The 27,263-nt window shown below is 39.9% G+C and overlaps 1 pseudogene across 1 annotated transcript; it reads right to left on the bottom strand.

Annotated features, from left to right (window-relative positions):
* Window positions 1-199: 199 nt before the first annotated feature.
* Window positions 200-23,513, bottom strand: LOC147911149 (methyl-CpG-binding domain protein 3-like 1; annotated as a pseudogene). Its single transcript, XR_015551518.1, has 6 exons — window positions 21,378-23,513; window positions 10,882-11,101; window positions 9,378-9,461; window positions 6,621-6,719; window positions 3,339-3,457; window positions 200-2,627 (listed from the first exon to the last, which is right to left on the bottom strand). The product of XR_015551518.1 is annotated as a methyl-CpG-binding domain protein 3-like 1 (transcript).
* Window positions 23,514-27,263: the final 3,750 nt, after the last annotated feature.

Below are 27,263 nucleotides of genomic sequence, written 5' to 3' on the forward strand. Positions count from 1 at the left end.
TTCACAGGCAGAGCAACAACCACTGAAATGTGGGTGTCTTTAAAACAGCACTACCCAGGACCATGTCGTGCCACAGGCAGGGGCTGCCTTTCTACATTCTTGAGGAACAGGGAACATTTTCTTCTTCCCTTGTTGAGATTTCTTTTGACTAAATTTTAGGAACTTGTAGTTTTCTAGTTCAATCTCTGGAATTGCATCAGTTCGAAGTGGGGAAAACAATGTAAAATGATCAAAACGTGCACGTGGAGAGGACAAGGCCCAAGGAAGCTCATTTGCAAATGGACTAAAGGCAGGAAGGACCTCGCTCCTGAGGCCCCTCTAGGGGCTCCCTGTTCACCCCTGACCTGGATTTGAATCCTGCTGGGATCCTTGTCCAAGACTCTGAATTCCTTTTCCTGCTTGTTCTGTATCCAGGAGGAAAGATTTGTGATGCAGCTTTTAAGGCTACTGCTGGGCCTCGTTCCATAAACATGACTGCTCCCTGTCAACTAGGATTCTCAGCACCCCTGCCTTCCTTAAGCAATTCCCTTTAGGGCAGAAATTCCCTAGAAGGTCCCAAGCCTCCTCTCTGGCTTGGCCAGAGGATCCCCGGTGAGCTCTACTTTGTCAGTATAAGGGACCATAATCCTGGCCAGTGAGTGACCCCACACTGTCCCTTGCTGTCCAAGGTGACATCTGAGCCCGTGTCGTTCTGAGGTCCATGATCTTGGACAATCCTCCAGTTTACACACTAAGTGTTGGTGTTACCAACTCGTCCAAATGGGGCAATTGGGCCCGAGCCCTTAAACTGTGTCACCCCTGGGTGGTTGTGTTTTTTTCCCCAATCCTGTGCTGTGGTTACATTACCACAACCTCCTGGGTGTGAAGACTGTTTGGAGCTTTGAAAGATGAGGTACGACAGGGATGTGGGGGGCTCCAGCAGGGAATGCCACTGAACTGATGGTCCATGGACGTGCATGAACACAGCCTTACCAATTAAAATACTGAAATGCTTCCCATTTGGTGGTGAACAGACACTGCTCTGAGCTCACACAGAGAACCCACCCCATGACTAGGAGATTTCAAATGGTTACCAAGTGGCATTTTGAACCTCATCACTTGGGAACACCCTGTAAGACAAGGGACAGATGAATCGCTTGGCACTTGTGAGGTATCCCCTCCTTTCTGATGGCTGCAAGTGTCACCCAGACACACAGGCTGCACTCTGCCAGGGAAGCCTTGTCAGAACAGCCAGAAGTTGAGGATGAACCCTGGTTCCCATCTTCTGAATACCTTCCTGACATGGCACAGCCACCCAGGAAAGTGATTTGGTAATGGAAATACTGGGAAGGCCGTACTTTCCCTCCAAAGAGAAAGAGAAGTGCCAACAGTGAATGCTTGATCCCTCAAATAGACAATTAAATCCCAACAAGCAGTGGTTTCTTTCAGCATTACTGATGCTGAAAAGTTCTCTTTCGATAATAGTATGATCCCCCAACTGCCATGTCGATTTCCATGAATCACATTTCCAACACATATGGATCTAAAAAACTGTGGGATGTCTGGTATTTCCTTAGATGCAACTCTGAATTGGCATGCAACAGAGAACAGAAAAATGGAGACTTAGAAGTAAATATCTAATTTGAGAACATAGACACAAAAGTGATTTGAAATAATATTTTGGAATCTATTGGAATATTACACAAAAAGAATAATCCACTTTACGTAGGTTTTACTGTGACTGTGATGGGAAAAGCTGAATCATCCCGTGACGTTGATAACAGGCTGCTGACTTTAAAGTACAAATAAATATTGTACATAGTAAAGGAAAATGAGAAAACAGCATGAAAAAGGAAGATCTTTCTCTCCTCACCTGAAACTCAACCTCTCACCTCAGAAAGAAACCGCTATCTATATTTTCTATGTCACGCAACAGAGTTTAATAAAAGAAAAGTATTGGTATATTTTAAAAGTTCAAGAGCTCAAAGCAAGGAACATTAGGGACGCAGCCATGAGACCTCACTGAGGTGCCTGCTCCATTTCATCTGCTGTCAGGACGGCCTTCTTGGCCCCTCACTTTCTCTGCCTCGCTAGCAAGTCTGTCCGCCATCAGTGCTATCACCAGTCTCGCTCCTGTGCTCTTCACTGCCCTTTCCTCCTTCCTGATACCTTCCTCAGTCGTCAGAAATTGTTGGCAGTCGAGCTGTGGAATGCCCATATCAGCTCCTGGAATCATCTCTGCCAAATCTGAAGACCAGCAGGAGTGCTCAAGGGACCTGGAATGCAGACCACCTGCGAGCACACCTGGCAGGGATTCACCTGTGTGACTAGGTGCAAGTTTTTGCAATGCTTTGGCCAGATTGAAAGGACTTACGAGTTGTCCTGCACTGCTGCAGGCCTGGAGTCCTTGCGGTCTCTCGGCCCAGCAGACTTGGTGGGGCTGGTCCAAGGAATCCTCCCAGAGACCCGTCATTGACAGGATGTGATGGGATTCTAGTCACCGTCCTCTTGAATATGTCACTGGACATCCTCAAAGGGATGGAGATGTTTAAACCAGGCTTTGGTTTGGACTGGTTTTCACAGTTATGCTGCTTCCTCTGCGAACACGTGACTGTCATCCTTCTTATCATCCTTCTTTTCCTCTTACCCTACAAAAACCAATCATGAAAGTGGGTCAAATGATAAAAGAAGCCTGCCTTTTTAGGACAATTATCCTGGCTGTTTTGTACTTCCACCCTCCCTCTATCCTCTGGGGATAGATCTGACCTGTGTCCTGGGATGTCATCAGGCAGATTTGCATCAAGAACAGAAAGCTCAAGGTCAAAATTCAAGGCTACTCCAGATCATTTCTCCCCCTCCATCCTGTTAACATCCCCTCCTTGTTTGAGTGTGATTCTATTCTCTTCTTGTCCTTGTCACTCTCAACCACACAAGTCCTGGCACTCCCACTCAGGACAGTCAGTCCCCAGTCCTTACTAAAACCCAAATCTTACCATTTCTGTGTTTTCTGTCTACTCGTTTGCTTAATCCATTGACCACATGGTGTTCATAGAGGTTAAATCAATAGTGATATTATCAACCACCCCCTGTTAACGACTTCCTCCAATCTCCCAGATTTTCACATAATCCTAGTGGTTATGTTCAAAAGTAAATAATTCAGAAAACATATTCACCCACCACAAATTCCTGATCACTAATATTTTTATTCAAACACTCATACAGTAGATACCTGTCCCTCAAGACCAGAAGTAATGCCAGATCACCAATCCTCACCTTAATTTCCTCCTACACCTATCTAATCCTGGATTCCATGGACTATGATCACAATAATTTCCTTGGAAATATAAAAAATTCCTTACCACTCATTTATTTTGTAAACCTCCAAACCCAGAAGATCCCGATTATCTGCCATGCCGCAGCTACTGCTGGTCTTATAACAAGCTGAAGAAAAAGCACGAAACATGACCTTTTGGTACCACTGTAAACACAAAACCATCTGCATCAACTGGGAAGCACCCATAATGCCTGGAAATTTTGTTCTCCTTTTTTTCTGTTGGCTCAATAACAAAAAGACAAATCAATTTAAAATATGGGCGAGAGACCACAATAGACTTTTTCCAATGAAGACATACAAGTGGCCAATAGGTGTATGAAAAGGTGTTTGGCATCGTTAATCATCAGGGAATGCAAATCAAAACCACAATGAGGTATCACTTCACACTTGTTAAGATGGCGATTATCAAAAAAACTAAAGATGACAAATATTGGTGAAGATGTGGAGAAAAGGAAACCTTGTGGGAATGTAAACTAGTACAGCCATTATGGAAAACAGTATGGAGGTTCCTCCAAAAAAGAAAACTAGCATATGATCCAGCAATCCCACTTCTGGTGTATACCAACAGGAATTGAAATCAAGGTCTCAAAGAGATACCTGTATTCTAATGTTCATTGCAGCTAATTCACAATAGCGAAGATATGGAAGTAACCTAAACGTCATTGATGGATGAATCGATAAAGAAATGGAATATTTGTCAACCTTGAAAAAAGAAGGAATTCCTGTCATTTTTGACAACATGAGGGACCTAGAAGATATTATGCTAAGTGAAATAAGGCAGACAGAGAAAAGCAAATACTTATATGTGGAATGTAAAATTGTCAAACTCATACAAGCAGAGGTTAGAGTGGTGGTTGCCAGGGGCTGGAGGGATGGGAAAATGGGGAGCTGATTATCAAAGGATACAAAGTTTCAGTTATCAAGATAAATAAGTTCTGGAGATGTAGGATATGGCGTAGTGCCTTCAGCTAACAAAACTCTATTGCATACGTCACATTTGCTACTTGAGTAGATACTAAGAGTTCTTACCACAGAATGATAGTAATAAAGGAGGTGAGAGAAAACTTTGGAAGGTGATGAATATGTTTGTGGTCTTGATGGTGATGACAGTCTCAAGGGTGTATACTTATGTCCAAATTCATCAAGCTGTATATAGAAAAGTATGACACCATCGTTGATTCTTCTGCACCTTGAAATATGCCATGTCCTCATCACAAGAGAAAAATATTTGTAACTATGTATAGACGGATGTTAACTGGACTTATTGTGGTGATCATTTCAATATATACTCAAACATTGAATCATTACGTTGTACCCATGAAAGTGATATAATGTTGTATGTCAACTTTACCTCAATAAAAAAAAACCACAACAGACAAAACCATTTGAATATTGTAAATGAGTTCAGTGAATCCCTGAAAGTGCCCCATTCCCATATGAGAGTTAAAAGAAGCAGAGAGGATGAAGTAAATGGAAGAAAGTTGTATAAAACAGTATTCAAATTAAAATCATTTAAGTTGCTATCAGCTCCTTGTGGCAAAGTTCTGTGCGCACTAACTATCAGACCTTTCACAGTTCCCTACAAGCCCTTAAAGTAACTAGTAGTCTTAGGAACAGAGAGCTATCCAGAACAATATGCATGGATGGTCTTCATAGAAGACTTCATGCAACAAAAACTTTAATAAGTCTCTCTAATCTCCTTTATTTCTACCCCAAGTAGAAGGAGAGGCACCAAGCTATTACAGACCTAGGGCTTGTGCAAGCCACCTGGAGACCTAGTGACCAGAAACTTCCCATGGGGAGCAAAGACAGATGGGCATATTTCCAAAATGGACCCATATGCCTCCCTATCATCCAAAAGACAGTGCATTATCTTAATTTATGATGATTTGAGTCATTAAAATCTTGTGATGGGCCAAAGATACACTTCTAAGAGGAATGAGGCACATGGCAGTTGTAAGCAGATTAACACGCTTGGTGAATATCAAACGCCGAACTAAACGCAGTGTTCTAATCAATTAAAAGGTACAACAAATTTAATAAGGTCAATTAAATGATATATAATGGTATCCTTGATTATTACTATGCAATAATGAACAAGAAACTCATGTAGATAACTACAATTGGTCTTACTTTAAAATATGGTAGTCAGGACTGTTTGAGATAAACTGGAGGTAAGGAAGGGGAGAAATAGATAAAAGTTAGCTGCTCTGAAGCCACTGTTAAGACCCCTGGATCTACATGTAACCCAGGAGATCGAGGCAGATGGCTGTGTACCTAGATCCTCCTGCACTGTGGTTCTTAGGGATGTCACGGAGCTGAAGCAGCTTCCTGAATCGTGTTTACACGTCCATGTGTACAATACCCCTGACCATGGGGATGAACCACCATTCAATCATCCCTTACACCCCCCTAATTAACAATTAGATTTCAAAATCATTGTATCATTACATGATCATTTATTCCTCAAACCTGTGTGATGCCGAGCTAAAAGAAAATTAAATTTCAATGGTTTCTTTTCTTTGAAGACCAAAATGTTCTTTCACACTTGGAATCCGGGTTAGAAGATAAATCCATCAAATCAATAGAAACAACTTAAGAAATGGACAGAGGGATACTTCATTCATATATACACAGTTTGCACTGTGGCAAAACTAGAGTTATATTTTTAAAAATTAGAATTTTTTGAAATTTTATAGATATTAAAGACTTTGTTCTGCTTATACTCCCTTTGGTTTACCAAACCAAACTCACTCTTTAATGGGCGTTTCTAGCATTGAGTGCTAATAACTGCAACTTTTTTAAATTCTTATTTTTCCCAGCTCAAAGACCAAGGGCAGAGGTCATCAAGAGGTCAAGTCTAATCTACCTACAGATGTGGCAGGATCAACTATGGATGTTCAAGCCAGACATTGCCAGCAGAACCACATCTCTTCACCCATAGGTGAGGTTTTACAAGTAATGACAGGGACTTAAGGATATCAAAGGAAATTCTTTATTAAGAACCAAAGTTATAGATTCCTATCTTGGGTTCATTACTTTGAATTTTTGAACCAAATCATATATATCGATTGGACCATGTTCAATTCTATGATCTTTAGAAGACGCAGCCTATAGGTGAAGAGAAATAAATACAACACCAATATCTTACACTCTCTGAAGCACAAATGAGAGCCCCTGGAGTCAGAAGTTTTCAAGACAAGAAAAAGTCATCCTTCATTTGAACAGAAAGAGTAGAGGCTATTCAAAGATTCAACTTTAAATTGTTAACATGACTTGTTAGAATGTGATGGAGCAAGCATAATACCTTCTAAGTTTCATGATTTTTCTCCAGAATACTGAGATGGATGACCTTGAAGTGCAGCTTCCCCATACATGTCGTTATTCAGTGATAAAATTAATTTCCCTATAAAATAATTACCATAAAAGTGTTACAAATATATCATAGTCTCTGACTAAAAGGAAACAAAGCAAATCGAGCAGTTGAAAGCAGTGTAATAAATTCCACACAAGGATCTTATAGCAGCATTATGTATAATAGTGAAACTGGATGTAATCCCTTTGCTATCAAAGAAGATATAAACAGATCATGGTATGCCTATTCTTTGGAATACCTCTAAAACTTCTAAAAAGGTAAGTTAGAATGATGTGCACTGATAAGGAGAGAGGTCTATGATATATGGTTTGGGAAACAACAAATTGAAAAACGATGTAGTTATGTAATTTATGTTTAAAAAAAAACTTTGTGTATTTACAAATTCATAGGAAATTTCCAGAAGAATAAGTCACAACCTCTTAACAATAGTTCCTTCTGAGTAGGAGAGTGAGTTTTCAGGGAAGGGGATGAAAGGGGAATGTTTCACTTTACTCTACATAGATCAGTGCAATTTGACTTTTTTTACAGTGTGTACTTGTTTCATAATTAGAAAAATGAGTGATGTGACCGTTTGGTGCAGGGCAACAGTATGATGTTCACCAGTCTCTGTTCTCTATGTTACTGCACAGCATGGACTGTAGGAGAAAGCCCAGAGGAGCAATGAAGACAAAGAAGACATGACACCTGCACAAAGTCAGTGGAGTATTTCTCCATAAGAAACATTCCAGGTGAGTGACGGTCAGTATCTTCCACTGCTCCAGCTCTCGCCATGAACCTAGAACCTGCCCAGGGTAAGCTGGAGGACCATGCCCGCTAGTCCACTCTCTGCCCAGAGCCTGTTTGTGCAGGGTGACTGCCATCAAGCAGACAATGGACTCAGGATGGGGCGTGTGCCTTTGGGGAGGCTGGCAGAGAGGCATAAAGTGGAACACCAGCTAAGTGCACACACCTGAGAGGCGGAGCTCCAGGTGGAGACACAAAATGTACCAAGAAACTGTGAAGTGAAGGAAGCTACTCCATCTCTCTGAGCTTCAGTGTCCCCCCTTTAATGTGTGGATCACAGGTCTACTTCACAGAGCTGTTGGGGAAGATACATAAAAGTGCCTGTGACAGCCAGTGTCCACATTATTAACAAAGTCATATCCGACTTCAAAATAATCGATGAAAAGAATAATGTTAATGAGACCAAAGACGGGATGCTCAACTTCGTAAGCAGCCCCAGCAGCATGAGAATGAGAGGAGCTCCGAGAAAGCAGGGTTCTTCACAGCTCCACTGGAGACGATGAACACGGGCTACACCGGGATAAGTCGCTGTTGTACAGTGACTCGTGTAGTGAGGGTGGGTCCCTAAAGACACTGTGAAATCCAGTTACACACAGTGGCTCCTAGGAAACAACTACAAAGCAATCAACTCAGCAGATAGGAATGGGAAGGGGGCAAGCATAGGAGGGTCAGAGCCACAAAATCTGACGGAAGACACTGAACCACGAGCGCTCAGCTCTGTCAACAGCTTCTGTGGTTGCACCAGGAGATCAAACGTCTGAGACAGCCATTGTGGGGACTGCTGGGAGCACAGTGGTCACTGCAGCCTCACCCCAACAGCAGTTGCATCAGAGCACACAGACCCCGAGACTTTCCTCTCCATTAATCCTTGTTTCAAGATGATGAATATCCTCATGTTACAATGTCTCCTTCCAACCCTTGTGGAGGAGTGTCATCAGAACCCCCTGAAGAGGTCACAGGCCAGAGTAGGATGGAACACTGCGGGCTGGGGAGCGGCGTTGCACCTGACAACACAGACTATCACCCAGGTCTATTGAACACGAGAGAAGAACCCGAGGATGTGGTCCAACGAGAATTCCCTGTCTTGCCACATTCAGAGATACTGCAGAGTTTCTCGTCCGTTCTTTACAAAAATGTTAAAGAATTCGTGTCATTAATTCATAGCGAGGCAAATTCTTCACATAGTGACAGGGTCCAGTTTCCATGACCAGCTTATTCAGTTGTTTTGATAATATCCCACATTCAGGAATTGGAAATGTAACCTATTGGGATGTGTAATATAAACAAGGACTTTTTTTCATGGAGATCAACACCCAAAGTTTTAGGGAGGACATAAATCGTGAAAGCTGCTAACCATTCCTCCACAGGTTTCAATAAGACTTTTAAGTTAATTTACCAAACTCAGGAAAAGATAACCTGGCAATTCAAATTTTTTGTTTCTGCATTCAAGCGTATAGTACAGCCAAGAGAATGAGGAGAAAAAAATTAACAAGAAGGTCTTGCTTGCATTTCATCTTTTGCAAATAATCAGGATATTTTATGCTCTGTTCCTTTCACTGCTGTAATCAATTTTTAAAGAATATGTTACATCTGACTATCCCTGGGCATGTTTATCCTGGAACCTTGCCGGAATCCAAAGCAGAGATGTTAAAGCTGATGGGTTTCAAATGCTGCCCAGGTGCTGTCTACCATGAACATGCCTCTCCCAAAGCCGGACCACCGGTCTCTTCCTGAGGGATCAGAGTCATCACTTATGTCCCTGAGAGACTGGCCACTCAGGCCTGAGCTGAGATTAGGTGATCAATCTGAAGGGCAAAATGCTTAAGCTATTCTCATCCTAACGATGCTGTTTTGGAGGCCTCTGCACTGGAATGGGTTAATGAAAACGGCCTACTAGATACTTGCCTGGGAATTGTGTTGTTCTCCTCTGCCCTTAGCAGATCCCGGGGAAACCAATGATTAACCTCACGGATGCCTTAACTTCCACATCTGTGAAAAAGGCAAGCAACAGCCAATGTTACCACTTTGCAAAACTCCAAAGTTGTGCTTCCAAGAGGGACCACAAGGGCGAATTTCTCCCAAAAGCTGATGAAATGATGGCACTTTGGCTGGAGAAGGCAGAGGGCAGCAGGCAAAGTGGAAAGTTTCTGGGATGTCTAACCAGTTCCCATAAGCAGTTTAGAGAAGCACCTGGCCCTGGATTAGGTAGGAGGCTGTGGAAGGACCCACAGGTACACAGGGGGGAGGAGGAATCAAGCAAAGGAGGGAGGCGGTGGGGAAGAGGCGCCAGTCTGGGCTTCAATTTTGGACAAAAGCAGTTGCACGCTGCAGGCCCGCGGCTTCCCATGCAGCTGCCACATCCTCCTAACTCCCTGGTCCCTTTCGGCCTGTCACATCACTCTGGGAATCAGTCCACATGGAGCGGGTGCAGGACCTGAGTCTTGAGTCAATGGTTTGGCCCTCGGCCAAGCTCACACCGCCCTGCTCCTCCCCCCAGGGCCAGGCACCGCCCTGTGCCCAGAGCATCCTGGGCGTTCTAGTCCTGCAGCCCTACAGGTTGCCAGCTGGGAGCGGTTAAGAGAGAAAAGCTCCCAGCATGCACAGCTCGTTGCCCAAACTCTTGCCTTGTCCTTCGGCCCCTGGGCCCCACCCTTCTGCTTCTCCATCCCACCCTCTTCCCCACCTGTTCTCTATACCACGCCCAATCTCCATGCCCTGCCCACCCCCCAGAGTATGCACAGTGTGGTTGGGCTGCATCCCTTGAGGCCGGTACTCAGGTACGGGTGGGGCTCACCAGCCTGGCTATTGCTGAGGTTGTTTGCAGCCCTGGTGGAAGCCCCCTGGCCAGTATTTGAAATGTAAATTCAACATCTAAAATGGAAATATCGGGTGCCCGGGATCCTGGAATTTGCCTTTTCAATGCCACCTGTCTTACCATCCCCCCATCTCTCCACGCTGCCATGATCCTCCCTCTGGAACCCGTGGTCAGGGTCGCTGCAGAGATCCTCCCTTTGGACCCAATCTGCCTGAAGGGCCCATACCTGATCAGGAGTCTTAGAAGGACTGCCCTGAGCCATGTCATAAAAAGGAGAAAACATCACATTGGACAGCCCCAATTCCTACATTATACAGACAGGAAACTCAGGTGCACTGGTAAGTGACCCATAAGCCACTTCCGGGGAACACATGCATGCCCCTATTCCCACGCTGCACACAGGCTGGTTCACTGGACTTTCTTATCCGAGTGTGGACCTCTTGGCCTCGTTAACATAGGCAACAACACCAAAACTTCCCATTGGTCCTTCCCACAGTGTTAGGCAAGTTTGTGCAGGAAGGTAATATGCAATTTCTGCTCTAGTATAGGGCTGGCTCCTTGGGAACTAGTTTTAATATCCCTGTTTAAATATACCTGCAGAATCACAAAATAATTAAGCAAAATAATTTGTTGCTGTGGAGGGTTATGGTGATAATTCTCTGAAGTCGTTTTTCCATTTAGCTTTTCTGATTGACTCCAAATACTACAGCACCACACGCTTCTTAGACTGGTGGCTGCACAGCTCCACTTCTTTCCAGGGAGAACGCACAACAGCAGAATATCCAGGGCCTGACTTTCTGGGGCATCAGTATTACTACAAGATTTGGAAGAAGCAAAGTTAGGTCATTTCCAAGGTAAGGAATTAAAAACTTAACACTAAGATGAGGTGGGAAAGTCATATGCCATTAATAATTGTCAGTAATCTGTGCCTGAAATGTCAGACTTTCTCTGAGAAAGAACTCTGAGACCCTATTTCCCATTGTTTTAAATAGGAAAATTTAGAAGGCATAGCAAATCTATCGAAAAACTCTACCAATTTCCTAAGTCACAATATGACACCTAGACATAAGTTACGAACATCGTGTGCTCCTCATTTTGTTCCTTCCAACCCAGTCCCACAGGTCTTGAGTGCATGCTGTGAACACGGCACTGTGCTAGGTGTCGAGGCCTTGGTGAGCATCGTGGTGGGGGTGGACCTTGCTGGATAAAGATGACATCATGAAATCTCAAATCCATGCCACTTACAAAACTGAGGCAAAAATGGAAAGACCCAGGGGACCATGCAAGTATGAGGGCATTAATAGATACTTGGGAGTATTAAAATCCATCTAATGGTGTCATGAGTGAATGTGTTCCACTTTAAAACAAAACACTGCTGTTATTCTGAGATATTGAGTTAGTATCTTTGTGCAAATATGCAGGATTTAAAATGACTATAGACATATAACATGCATACAGAAATATATTCAGAAGTCATCCACGTAAATCACAAAGAATTATTAAAAAGTGAACACACTTGTGTGACCAAGAACTAGCACCAGCTTTACTCAGGCCCCGACAATCCCTTTCTCCCTATTTCCTCCCCAAAGCTAACTGACATCTTACCAGCGAACACTGTATGTCAAGTTTGTCTTCTTATACAAGTGTTTTATTACAGAACAATTTAAACAATATACAAAATAAACAAAATAGCACAGTAGGCCCGTCACCCAGTTTCAACAACTACTAATCATCTGCCATTTTTGTTTCATCCACAGTCCATCCCATTCCCACCTCACTTTATTATTCTTTTAAGCCTTTGTGCATGTGTGGTGAGTAAGATGTATGCACACTGAAAGGCACAAATCTCAACCGTACAGTTTTGGCAAATAAACATGCCCATATAACTTTTATCCCTTTAAGAATAGGATATTTCCATCACCCCCAGAAAACTCCTTCCTGTTCCTTCCTAGGCAATTTTTTCCTTGCCCCGATGCAACCCCTGTTCTGGTTTATTCAGCATAGGTTCATCTTGGCTGAAATCATCCCATGTGTGTTGTTTTCTGTCCAGCTTGCCTCCCTCAGCACGAGGTTGATGAGTCTCTCTCAGCATGTGTGTGTCAGCATTTGCTCCTCGGCACGGCTGAGGGCGTTCTGCTCTGTGGATGTCCCAAAGTGCGCTCATCTTCCTCCTGGGGACGTGCAGGTCATCTCCTGCGAACAGTCTTGTAAAAACGTTTTTTTTGCATGCTGTTTAATTCCTTTATTAGCATTTAAGTGACACACCTTTGCATTCTTACTGGGTGGTCCAGATTACAATATGCATCTTTAAGATATCACATCCTACCTAGACTTAATAGTTCACAAGTTTAATCAATGTAAAATATGGAATCCTTGCTACAGAACAGTTCCATTTACCTCTGTCTGTCCTTTGTGCTATTGCTGTCATAAATTTTACATCTACTCATGTGATAAATCCCACAATACAGTGTTATAATTTTTGCTTGAGATAGTCATAGGTATTTTAAAGAAATAAGAGGGGCCGGCCCCGTGGCTTAGCGGTTAAGTGCATGCGCTCCGCTGCTCGTGGCCTGGGTTCAGATCCCTGGCGCACACCGATGCACCACTTCTCCAGCCATGCTGAGGCCGTGTCCCACATACAGCAACTAGAAGGATATGCAGCTATGACATACAACTATCTACTGGGGCTTTGAGGGGAAAATAAATAAATAAATAAAATCATAAAAAAAAGAAATAAGAGAAAAAAGTTAAGTGTTTGGAAAGGAAATGCTTTGAGACTCTGCAAATGTACTGTTTCTTCTTTAAGTTTCATCCACAGTTTTTGCGTTCATCAGTCATTCTTTCCAACAGTAATTATTACTGTAGTGTTAAAGTGGCGATTTTCTATTTCATGCTATCTAGCGCTTTTATTATTTGGAATTCTGTGAGCAAGATTTCTCCCCCCCTTCCTTCTTCCTTTCTTTCTCTCATTCTCTCATTCTTTTTTTCCCCCTGTTTTCTTTCTTCCTTCCCTTCCTTTCTTGTTTAATCTTTTTTATATCAGTATAGCCTCGTGGATATTTATTTTATTCTCTGAGTAATTATCCAATGCTACCATTATTTATTTTGTTGCTCAGAGTTTTCCAGCTTGAGTCATTGGAAAGTCTTTCAGATTGATTCCTTTTGACATGTCCCATCATTTTCTGTGTGCTTTTTTTTGAAAGCACTTTCCTACTTTCTGGCACTACAAGATGATCCAGGCTCATCTTGTATTTTCCATCTCCAGCCCTAGAATTAGCCATTTCTCCAAGAAAATCTGCTTTATTTTATTGGAGAATGATATTTAGAAAACAAGATCTGGGAGCTAGGTGTACTCATTAATACTACAGTATCACAGCTTCTATACCCTCTCAGCAGAGCTTGGAAATGTATGTATGAATATAAACTCAGGTAGACACATCTGTCTATCGATCTATCCATCTATATATCAGTCTATCTATCTATTTGGATAGATATATTAAAAGAGACATGGATTCATACTGATACTTCGAACTCCAATCCAGCACCACAGAGTTTATTCTAGCATTCTCCTTTTGTTTATTTGTAACTTCTTTCACCAACAGTGAGGAACTTAACTCCAGTTAGCTACAATATATTTACTGTGTCAACTAGTTTCAGAATTGCTAATCCATACCCTTATGAAAAACAAACTTACCACCTAGAGTACAGTGTTTGTGTCCAGTACTTTAGTTCTACAGTATCCCGTCAAATCACTGTCTTCCAAAGTAACTTAGGTCAGGACCTTTCATCCCCACCCCTTCTGTATGGTTAGGTCACATGCTTGTAATACAGTGAGATTCATTTGTCACTGCATTCCATCTGAGTTCCCCAGCATCCTGATTGATTTTTAAAATTTTCAGAGTAAAATTCACTCTTTGCAGTGTACAGTTCTATGGGTTTTGACTTTATGGTCATGCATCCATACCCACAGTACCATACAGAGCTGTGTTTTTCACCCCCAAAGTTCTCTCATGCTATCCCTTTGTATTCAACCCCTTCCCATACGCCATCCCTTGGCAACCACTGATCATTTTCCATCCCTGTAATTCTGCCTTTTCTAGAAAGTCATATAAATGGAATCATATACTATACAGCCTTTTGAATCTGACTTCCTTTACTTAGAGAAATGCATCCAAGATTCATCCATGTTGTTGTGTGAATCAAGAGTTTATCCTGGGGCCAGCCCCGTGGCCTAGCGGTTGAGTGCATGCACTCCCCTACTGGCGGCCCAGGTTCGGATCCAGGGCACGCACTGATACATCGCTTCTCTGGCCATGCTGAGGCGGTGTCCCACATACAGCAACTAGAAGGGTGTGCAATTATGACATACATCTATATATTGGGGCTTTTGGGGGGAAAAAAGGAGGAGGATTGGCAATGGATGTTAGCTCAGGGCTTATCTTTCTCACACACAAAAAAAGAGTTTATCCTTTTTATTGTCAAGTAGTATTCTAATGTACTGATGCATCACAGTTTCTTTCTCCATTCACCTGATGAAGAACATTTAGTTTATATCCAGATTTTGGCAATTATGAATAAAATGGCTAATAAAGATTCCCACAAAGGTTTTTGTTTAAACATTAGTTTTCAATTTTCTTCAGTAAATACCTAGGAGTGGGATATCTGAGTCATATAATAAGTGTATGTTTAGCTTTATAAGAACCTGCTCAACTGTTTTCTGAATGCAACTATCATGTTGCATTCCCAGTTCTAATTGCTCCTACTCCTGACCCACCTCCTCATGTGGTATTTGCAATTTTATTTTTTATTTCAGGCACCTAATAAGCGTGCAGTATCTTATTGTGGCTTCTGCTTCATTTTTGAAAGTGAGTTCTGCTAAATATAGAATCTTGTGTTGACTTTTGGGTTTTCTTTCTGCACTTGAAAGATGTCATTTTGTTGTTGAGTTGTCTCTTTTGTTTTTGATAATATATTATCCATCATTCACCTTATTTCTCCCTGTATGTAATGTCTTCCCCTGTATATATGTATTTCCCTGACTGCTTTCAAGATTTTCTTTTTATCTTTGGATTTTAGTAGCTTGATTATCATGTACCTAAGTATGCTTTTATTTTATATTTTATTTTGTGAGTTTGCTGACTTTCTTGCATCTAAAATTTTAGATTTTCCACCAAATTTTGGAAGTTTTATGCTATTACTTATTGATTTGCCTTTCTGCCTCCTTTAATTTTTCTGTCTTTCTCCTCTCTGCTGGGGACTCAATCATCTCACAGGTCATAAGGCTCTCTTCATTTTTCTTCAAAATTTTTACATTCTTTTCTTCAGACTGGATAATTTCTATTGTTATATCTTCATGTTTTTTTCTACTGTTTCTCATCTACTGGTAAACTCAAAAGTATTTATTTTATTTAATGTTCCTATTTGGTTCTTTTGTGTAATTTCCACTTCTCTGCTGAGTTCCCACATCTGTTCATTCATTATGGGAATATTTTTCTTTACCACCATGATCATCTTTATAATAGCTGCTTTCGTATTCTTGACTGCTAATTGCAACACATTGGGGAGAGTTTCTACTGCCTGTTTTTGGTCACATATGGATTACATTTTCCTGTTTCTTCAAATCTCATGATTCTTTTAAATTGTGTACTGGAAATCATGAAAGATAGGTATAGAGGCTCCGGATTCTGTTGTATTTCTTTGAAGAGTGTTGTTACTTTTCCAGCAGGGAATCAACTTGGCTGGACTGAAATTCCAATCCTATCTCCTTTACAGTGGGCATAGCTGAAATCCTCAGTCAGTTCTTTCATCTTCCAACTGCTGTTTTTACACTAGGCCTTCTGGGGCCTACCCTGTATGTGTGTTGTTCAAAGATCTGCCAATTTGGTGTGTGTGGGGGAGAGACTTACATATATATTTTGAGATTTTCCTCTTTGTGTCTCCCTCCCTTCCAGAATTTCTCCCCTAACTTTCCAGCTACTCTGCCAGCCCAAAAATACATCCTCTAACATTACAAGTAAGACTGTAGTTTTTCCCCTGTCTAGGCCATGTACAGATTTTGGAATGCTTTGAGGCAAAAGATTCAAGCTTGCAAATATCTCCTCGTGCAATTCCCATCATTTAGGGGAAGATTCCCTCTCAGTTCAGCTTGCTTTTGGAAGTGATTTCAACATACACACATATACATATTTATTACATGTGTTTTACATATAGCTACATGAGTCTGTATAAATATATATAATATTTTGTGCAGATTTTATCATTGTTATCTGTGAGAGTGTTAGTTCAACAAGCTACTCCACCATTAGTAGAAGGCAGACCTAGGTTTTGTTTCTTTCTTGGATTTTATATAAATGGAATTATAAAATATATAGCCTTTTGAATATAATTTCTTTTATGCAGCATTATGGTTGTGATATTCATCCATGCTATTGCATGTAGCTAGTGTTTGTTCATTTGTTGAAAATAATTAATTTTTTAATGGTCATAAAATATGCAGAACATAAAATTGTAACCATTTTTAAGTGTACAGTTCAGCGACATTCAATACCTTCACATAATTGTGTAGCCATAACCTCCAACCATCCACAGAACTATTTTCACATTGCACTGAAACTTTGTGCCCATTAAGCAACAACTCTCTGTTATCCCTCCCTCTTGCCCCTGGGAACCACCATTCTCCTTTCTAGTCCTATAAATTTGACTACTCTAATTACCTTATATGAGTGGAATCATACAGTATTTTTCCTTTTGTGACTGGCTTTATTTCACTTAGCATAAATTCCTTGGGGCTGGCCCGGTGGTGCAAGTGGTTAAGTGCGCGCGCTCCGCTGCGGCGGCCCGGGGTTCGCTGGTTCGGATCCCGGGCACGCACCGACGCACTGCTTGGCAAGCCATGCTGTGGCGGCGTCCCATATAAAGTGGAGGAAGATGGGCACAGATGTTAGCCCAGGGCCGTCTTCCTCAGCAAAAAAAGAGGAGGATTGGCGGATGTTAGCACAAGGCTGATCTCCTCACAAAAAAATAAATAAATAAATAAATAAATAAATAAATTCCTCAAGGTTCATCCATGTCATAACATGTGTCAGAATTCCTTCCTTTTTAAGGGTGAATAGTATTCCACTATGTGTATACACCACATTTTTTTTGTCAGTTCATCCACTGATGGACACCTGGCTTGATTCCAGCTTCCGACTATTTTAAATAATGCTATTAAGAACATGGGTGTACATATATGTCTTTATACCTCTGCGTTCAGTTCTTTTGGGTGTATACCCATAAATGGTGTTCTCAGATTCACTTTTTCACATATAACAGGGTTCCCCACACCTCCAAGAAGCAATTCTTGGAATGCCAGCTGGTTGCCAGATAATTCAACTCAATTTGATGCTGACAACCCAGAGATACATCAGATTTTACAGGTTGATGGCTCCGTCCTATAATTCTGCACACCCACCCAACCTCACCTTTACTTCAGATGCCAGTTACAAGCCCAGGTTGTTACCTGTATTCTGACTTACTGGCTATAAACCAGAGGTTCCCACAACCTCCTCCTTGGGTTTGATTAATTTGCTAGAGTGGCTCACAAAACTCAGAGAAACATTTACTAGATCACCAGTTTATTATAAAAGGATATAATTCAAGAAGAGCCTGTTGGAAGTGGTGCATAGGGAAAGGTATGGAGATAGTACACAAAGCTTTCATGCCATCTCCAGGTGCACCACTCTCCAAGCAGTCCTTGTCATTGCCAACCTGGAAGCTCTCTGAACCGCCTTCTATTGGGATTTTTATGGAGGCTCTCTCACATAGGCATGATCAATTATTAACTCAGTTTCCAGCCCCTCTCCTCTCTCTGGAGGATAAGGGGTAGGGCTAAAAATTCGAAGCTTCTAATCAGGGCTTGGTCTTTCTGGTGACCAACTCCCATCCAGGAGCCATCCAGGAGCCCACCCAGAGTTGCCTCAATAGAACAAAAGATTCTCTTAGTGTTCTTATCACTGGGGAAATTACAAAGGTTTTAGGAGCTCTGTGCCAAGAACTGGACGCAGAGGCCAATAAATATGTTTTTTATTATTTCAGAACCCATAAGTGGAATTTCTAGATCATATAGTAATTCTATTTTTAATTTTTGAAGGAACTGCCATACTGTTTTCCACAGTTTTATATTCTCACCATCAGAGCACAAGGGTTCCAATTTCTCAACATCCTTGCCAACACTTGTTATGTTCTGATTTTGTGATGGTAACTATCCTAATGGGTGTGAAAAGGTAGCTCATTGTGCTTTTATTTCACATTTTCCTGATACTTAGTGATGTTGAGCATCTTTTCTTGTGTTTCCTGTTCATTTTATATTTTCTTTGGAGAAATGTCTATTCAAGTATTTTGTGCATTTTTAAATTGAGGTTTTTTTTATTGTTGAGTTGTAGAAGTTCTTTATTTATTCTAGATATTAATCCCTTATCAGATTTGTGATTTGCAAATATTTTCAACCATTCCATGGTTTGCCTTTTACTCTGTTGATAGTATCTTGTGATACAGAAAACTTTTTCTTTTTGATGAAGTCCAATTTGTTATTTTTTTGTTACTTATGTCTTTGATGTCATATTAAAGAAATCATTTTTGCAATGGCATTTGGACCCAATGACATACAGCTTTTACCATGTGTTTTCTTCTAAGGATTTTATAGCTTCAACTCTAACATTTATATCTTTGATCCATTTTGAGTTAATTTTTGTATATAGTGTAAAGTAAGGGTCCAACCTCATTCTTTTGCATGTGGGTATCCAGTTTTCCCAACAACATTTGTTGAAAAATTGATCTTTTCTCCAATGAATGATCTTTGTACCTTTGTCAAAAATCATTGGACCATATATGCAAAGTTTTATTTCTGGGCTCTCTTTGTTATTTCATTAGTATAGTGTGTGTATTTATGCCAGTACCACACTGTTTTGATTACTTTATAGTAAGTTTTGAAATCAGGAAGTGTGAGTTCTCTAACTTTGTTCTTCTTTTTCTAGATTGTTTTGGCTATTCAGTGTCCCTTGAGATTCCATATGAATTTTAGGATAGATTTTTCTATCTTTGCAAAACCATCATTGGAATTTTTACCTCTTTGAGTAAGTTGATTTTTAAGTATTTTACTCTTTTTTTGCTATTGTAAATAAAAATGTAAAGTTTTTAAATTTCTTTTTCAGATTACTTATTATTAATGTATAGAAGAACAACTAGTTTTTGCATGTTGATTTTGTGTCCCACTACTCTGCAGAATTTACTAGTTCTAACAAATTTTTGGTGGAAGTTTTAGGGGTTTCAACATATAAGATACTCTTTGTAAACAAATATAATATTACTTCTTCTTTTCAAATTTGGATGCTATTTCTTTCTTTTTCTTGCTTAATTACTTTGGCTAGAACTTCTAATACCATGTTGAATAGAAGTGGTGAAAATGGGCCTTCTTGTCTTGTTCCTGATCTTAGAGAAAAAGCTTTCAGTCTTTCACCCTTGAATATGATGTTCTCTGTGGATTTCTATATATGGCTTTTATTATGTTGAAGTAGTTTCCTTTTACTCTGAGTGTTTTTTTAGTGATTTTAGCATGAAAGCATGTTGAGTTTTGTTAAATGCTTTTTCTGCATCCATTGAGATGATCATGTGTTTCCTTCCTTCATTCTGTTAATGTGGTTTATTACATTAATTCATTTTCATATATTGAAACATCCTTGTATTCCAGGAATAAATCCCACTTAAAAATGCTGTATAATCTTTTTAATATGCTGATGAATTTAGTTTATTACTATTTTATGGAGGATTTTTATATCAATATTCATCAAAGATATTACCCTATAGTTTTCTTTTCTCTTAGTGTCTTTGGCTTTGATATCAGGGTAGTGTTAATCCCATAGGATGACTTTAGAGGTATTTTCTCCTCTTCAACATTTTGAAAGAGCTTGAAAAGAATTGGTGTTAGTTAATTTAAAAAAAGTCTTTGGGCCCAGGAATAAATTCAGCATAAAATAAATACAAATAAATATTTTTTAAAAATATGAAAAAGTTTTTTACTAAAAAAAATTAAAAATTAAGCAAGTACATCTCTTATCACTTTATTTCTAAAAGTTTTTTAACCTACTTGTAAGCATGAACAAATTGTTAGAATTAAAATGACTCAAGTGTTAATTTTCTTCATTGCAAGTTTTCTGACAGAAGTATATGATGCCGTCATGTATGACATCTTTTATGAAAAAATGGTCATTTTTTGTAGTATTTGAGAATATTATGAATTTTCCCAGTGGCCTCTGACAATACTCTGATATGCAAAGTTATCTTTTCAACATGTATGTCTCATCATCATCCTTACCAAATTAACAAACTCAGGTGCTAATTAATCAGCTACTTTTCATATGATTCAGGTTCTCCACCACCAATTTCCCTGAGCATCAGGAAATTCTACAACTTCTGCAAGATTAACGATTTTACCTTACACTGTATATATCTCATGTGGTTTAAAACATCCATAATCCTTGATAAACTGACCCTGCCCACACTAAAGTTTTGTGAATTATAAAATATGGTCTCTGTTAAGTGGGGAGGGATTTCAGGTTGAACTTAATTTTATAAGTGGTCAATTTATTACAGTGTACTGTTCTGTTATGTATTTCATTTCTTTTCTAAAAAAAGTGATAGTTGAGGGCACTTAGATAATAAAATTTTGAGAAAATAAGGAACTGATACACACTGTAAGCTTCAAATGTTTTCAAGCATAAGATACAATAAGAACTAAAACTACGACATGGCAGAGGAAATAGAGATAAGGGGATGAAGTTGCAAAACTGAATCTATAATAATATCTCAATGGCTAACGTTGTGGTGCCAAGAAGGTGGTGAAGTCATAGAATTCATAAAGATGATAATAAAGACACTACAAAGAAAAAAGTCTAAAATTTTCATAGAGAGAATTTTTACAGTGATATGACAGATAGAGAACAGGGAAGAGAAGTTTGAGTGAGAGACTATCTGCTTCTTAAATTATTTCCACTGTAGAGAACAACAAACCAATTTGCTGAAATCTTTATTCCCCTCTATGACCCTATCTTTACCTGCAAAATCTCAGCCCTGAATCGATGTCACAGTCCAGCTTTTCCATCCCTGGAGAACAGAGCAATTTATCTCATAGGAAACCTCAACAGCTCAGGCTGTGAAACAAGGCCGGCCATCCATTCTCACAGAGGAGCCAACTGGAGGTAGGATTTTTGGTTCTGAATTCAGCTAAATATCTTCAAAGAATTGTATCTGGCCTTCCTTATCCAGGGCTATCAGTGAAGTGCTGGCTGGCTTTCAGAGAAGAGCAAGTCACAGTCAGTGGAGACATTTTCTGTTGAGCTCTCTAGAGAAGGCTGTGGGGCTTGTCAGTAAGAGTTGATTTCTATGAGGATTATATTTTTTTATTTTATTCAGAGATTTATAAAGAAATTTACATGGTAAGAATTATTATCAACAAAATACGTTGTCTATTCTCTGCTCATTTAAGCAAAATCTTCCTCTCAGGGACAACCCATGGACAAAGCCCAGATTTAATCTCCAAGAGTCTGCTAGGCACTCTGTGGTCCATGGGAAACCCTCAAGTTGGCAGCCTGTTTCCTTGTGTGCTGTGCTGGTGTTCAATCTTCCATCTCTTCCAGGTACAACTAGACAGACGCCTATCAGATCATCAAGGGACTTGACATTGGAGAAATGTACTTTTCATTAGCTTTAGAATTCTACACTTTTCAAAAAGACTCTCAGCATTTCCAGTAATTGTGCTGCAGTTTACCCAACACTAAGGTTCTCACTATTAAAAGTTAAAACAAATAAATTTTAAAAAGGAAAAAGTGATCTTTGCAATTTTGTACAGAATCTATATAAAGGGGGCATCCTTATAAATGGAGGTAATGGTGCTCAGGGCAAGCTACCCCATTAGGCACCACCCTGGTGTGTGTATTGTTTCCAGCTGAAGACAATAAGGACTCAGAGAACTCAGGAAGAATATTTGAACTTCCCCTCCCAAACTGCCTAAAGAATTTAAAACAAAAAATCTGTTTCGGGAAGGAGTTATTATAATGATGGTTGTAAAGATAACGTAGGATAGAGGTTACAATAGGAAAGACACCAAGCCCCTTTTATCAAAAACTCTATCTCTCATTGACCACATTATCTATAGATGACCTTGAGAAGAGTTGTCAGGCAAACATTTGCATTTCTATCTCCATGTGAGTTGTCTTCTTGCCCTCTGTGGTCCCAGACCACTACCCACCCCCAAGACCTTTCTCTTCTTTAGCTACAATACTTAATCGGGCAGCTTAGACAGAGGGACGAGTTGCTCATTTCTGAGTTTCTCCCAAGTATACATGTTATTAAACTTGATATTATTTTCTCCTGCTAACCTGTCTTGTTAACTATTTGGCCAGCCATGAGAACCTTAAGAAAAGGGAAAAGGGAGATTCTCTCACTCCCTCAACAGTTTTTGCACCCAACCTGGGGCTACACTGGCTGGCAAGTTACGTTCTCTGGCTGGAAGAAATGCCTTCTCCCTAGATTACTGCAGGGGATGAAATACGGGAACCCCTGACGATAGCCGGCAAAATGTAAGACTTCTTACCACGTCAGCCTCCCGGAATCTCTACCTGTGGAGTCCGGTGGAAGGAGGTGGTGAGAAATTTTTTCTCTTTCGAAATTTAGATTGGCAGGAGAAAATATTTGGGAAACTAGTTTCTTGTGCTTTTAGTGACGCTGGTAAATTTGGTAGAGTACTCTTGGTTTTGATCTTGATCCCTTTTCCTCCCAGAGATAGTCTCTGTTTTTCTCTTTTGTCTCTGTCTTTTGTATCGTGTGTCATAAGAAGGAAATACCATAGGGTAGGACGCAGGCATAGGCCCTATAAACCTACTGTCCGGGCCGGCCCCACAGACTGATGAGTTTGCGGGTCTCACCAGACTGGCGTCTATTTAGACAAACTTTGCTGTGGGTTAATATGCACATGAAGTGAAGGCCATTGCCAAGGGCATCTTGGAAGCCAAAAAGGCCGCAAATTTGGTGGGCACAGGTCGAGCAGTTAAGAGCCATTAGGGCACTCGCCACTTTCAGAAGACTCCTGTGACAGGATAAGTTGGGTCACGGAACGGGGTAGATGACACATGTCCCCCGCCAACTGCAAGAAAATGTCCATGCAATGACGAGGTACTCTGTAAAGCACACAGTTCCCAACCCTGTGGCACCTGCCCCCCCCGGTATTATTCTGACTTCAAGAGACCTAAGGCGTGGCTAAAGCTGTCATTGTGCACATAAGAAAAAAACCGGATGAGGTTTTTCCTTCTGTCTTGTTCTGTGTCCTGAGAAAACTTGGCTTTGTGACCAGTGAGAATATTCTCCTTGGTCTCCGCCATACGGAAGGTGCATTTACCGGGGTGCACCTTGGTGGCCAGTCGAATAGACTGGGGTTCCGAACTGTCTCTTTGTCCGGCTGTGCCAAGCTCTCAGGGGAGTTTGTCATAAAGGGCCCCGTCCATAAGGGCTTTTGTCGTCTTAACCTTCGTTGCTTGTTAGTGCTGGAAAAATCCCATTCCAGTATTGCCTGCCCGGTGTCACAGATTAACGGGTCTGTGACTGGAGGCGTCCCACAGTATTGTGGGAGACCGGAGACACCGTTTTCACTACACCATCCTTACCGCCTGTGCCATGAAGGTCTTTACTTTCTCTGAATATCTTTGGGAGTGAATTCTGTGGATCATGGGGGCTACATCATCTGCACCCTCACCAGGGACGCCTCTTGCGTCCATGGTAAAGATTTATTCTAAGCATGGGAAAGTTACAACCGGGTCTTTCCTTCAAAAGGCTTATTGGATCGAGTCACTATTGGAATAAATATACAAATGAAGATCCTACTCGTCAATGGCCCGACGACAGATCCTTTGAATTGGAAAACTTCTAAATTGGGGGAAAAATATGTTTTGAGAGCTCTCACACAATTGTTTAATTGGTACCTAAAAAAAGGCCAGAAAAAGGAAGGGAAAAATTTAAATAGCCTTAAGACCTTGACTCAGGTTACAATGGAATTGAGAACATGTAAAAGTGTAAGTGTTGATAAGATTATAAAGGTTGGAATGTTTGAGCTAATTTTATATAAAGAGGTTACATCAACTTTGCCTGTGTATGTTTTAAAATGTCTGACTGGGAATGCTTCCCTTGTCCAAAATTAGAAGACCAACGCCTATTGATAAAAATCTTAATGATAACTATGTTTAAAGGTATAAGAGGTGATGAAATTTACATGAACTTTTGTACAAAAAACTGATGTTATTTCTATTACAGAACTGGTTAACAAAAATAGTAATTTAAATGATGGCTAATTTTATCTAATGTCTTATGAAGTCTTATAGGCAATCTAAATAATTATTGGGAACAAGTAACTAAATAGTTGTCATAAAGATGAATGTTGGGTGAACTTTAAATAATAATTATGTGTTACGGTGGTTACAGCTTCCAAAATCATTTTGGTGACTTAAAACTTTAGAGTTTTGCTAAATTTTGTGATAAAAATTCACTGAGTATCATCATTTCCAAATAAGATAAGATATTAGACATTGACTGGTAAACGTACGTTTGTCTACTTTTGTCTTTTCGTTACAGGAAAACTAAAAGGTGTTTTGGGTCTATTGGTAAACATGTGTTTTATTAAAAGATTGTACTATAAAGTAACATATTTCTAGAAGTTATGAAGTGTTTATAAATATTCCAAGCCACAATATACTAATGTAAAAGAAAGTTTATAATGGTTTACCTATTTTTTACTTACAAATTGGGGTTTCTAAGAGTTAAAATTTCTAATTAGTATATGTGATTGAAGCTACTAAATATTAAGAAAAATATGTCTGTGTACAAGGAAAGTAAGATGTATAAAGAAGGAACAAAGAATGGAAATATTTTATTTGATTGATTAAGAAAGATAAATTTGTCTTCAAGTACTAGGAGGGAAAAGAAAGACATGGGACAAATTCTTTTTTTTTTTTTTTTTTTTTATTGCAGTAACATTGGTTTATAACATTGCAAAAATTTCAGGTGTACATCATTGTACTTCTATTTCTGCATGGACTACATCATGTTCACCACCAAAATACTAATTACAACCCATCACCACACACATGTACCGAATTATCCCTTTCACCCTCCTCCCTCCCCCCTTCCCCTCTGGTAACCACCAATCCAATCTCTGTCCCTATGTGTTTGTTTATTGTTGTTATTATCTACTACTTAATGAAGGAAATCATACGGTATTTGACCTTCTCCCTCTGACTTATTTCACTTTGCATTATACCCTCTATGTCCATCCATGTTGTCACAAATGGCTGGATTTCGTCGTTTCTTATGGCTGAGTAGTGTTCCATTGTGTATATATACCACAGCTTCTTTATCCATTCGTCCCTTGATGGGCACTTAGGTTGCTTCCAAGTCTTGGCTATTGTGAATAAGGCTGCAATGAACACAGGGGTGCATGTACCTTTGCAAATTGGTGTTTTCAAGTTCTTTGGATAAATACCCAACAGTGGAATAGCTGGATCATACGGTAGTTCTATCCTTGATTTTTTGAGGAATCTCCATACTGTTTTCCATAGTGGCTGCACCAGTTTGCACTCCCACCAGCAGTGTATGAGAGTTCCCTTCTCTCCACATCCTCTCCAACACATGTTGTTTCCTGTCTTGTTAATTATAGCCATTCTGACAGGCGTGAGGTGATATCTCATTGTAGTTTTGATTTGCATTTCCCTGATAGTTAGTGATTTTGAACATCTTTTCATGTGTCTGTTGGCCATCTGTATATCTTCTTTGGAGAAATGTCTGTTCAGGTCTTTTGCCCATTTTTTAATTGGGTTGGTAGTTTTTTTGTTGTTGAGATGCATGAGTTCTTTATATATTTTGGAGATTAAGCCCTTATCAGATGTATGGTTTGCAAATATCTTCTCCCAATTGTTAGGTTGTCTTTTCGTTTTGTTGATGGTTTCCTTTGCTGTGCAGAAGCTTGTTAGTTTGATGGAGTCCCATTTGTTTATTTTTTCTATTGTTTCTCTTGCCCGGCCAGATGTGGTGTTTGAAAAGATGTTGCTAAGACTGATGTCGAAGACCGTTCTGCCTATGTTTTCTTCTAGAACTTTCACAGTTTCAGGTCTTACATTCAAGTCTTTAATCCATTTGGAGTTAATTTTTGTGTATGGTGTAAGGTAAGGATCTACTTTCATTTTTTTGCATATGGCTATCCAGTTTTCCCAACACCATTTGTTGAAGAGACTTTCTTTTCCCCATTGTATGTTCTTGGCTCCTTTGTCAAAGATTAGCTGTCCATAGATGTGTGGGTTTATTTCTGGGCTTGATTCTATTCCATTGATCTGTGTGTCTGTTTTTGTGCCAGTACCATGCTGTTTTGGTTACTATAGCTTTGTAGTATATTTTGATATCAGGAGTGTGATACCTCCAGCTTTGTTCTTTTTCTCAGGATTCCTTTAGCTATTCGGGGTCTTTTGTTGTTCCATATGAATTTTAGGATTCTTTGTTCTATTTCTGTGAAAAATGTTGTTGGAACTTTGATAGGGATTGCATTGAATCTATAGATGGCTTTAGGAAGTATGGACATCTTAACTATGTTAATTCTTCCAATCCAAGAGCATGGAATATCTTTCCATTTCTTTGTGTCTTCTTCAATTTCTTTCAGAAATGTTTTATAGTTTTCGGTGTACAGATCTTTCACCTCTTTGGTTAAATTTATTCCTAGGTATTTTATTCTTTTTGTTGCAATTGTAAATGGGATGGTATTCTTAATTTCTCTTTCTGCTACTTCGTTGTTAGTGTACAGAAATGCAACTGATTTTTGTATGTTGATTTTTGTATCCTGCAACTTTACCATATTCATTTATTACTTCTAAAAGTTTTCTGGTGGATTCTTTAGGGTTTTCTATATA

The sequence above is a fragment of the Ceratotherium simum genome, unplaced genomic scaffold (genome assembly GCF_057802395.1).
Source record: "Ceratotherium simum simum isolate JZ-2026a unplaced genomic scaffold, ASM5780239v1 HiC_scaffold_56, whole genome shotgun sequence".
Lineage (NCBI taxonomy): Eukaryota > Metazoa > Chordata > Mammalia > Perissodactyla > Rhinocerotidae > Ceratotherium > Ceratotherium simum.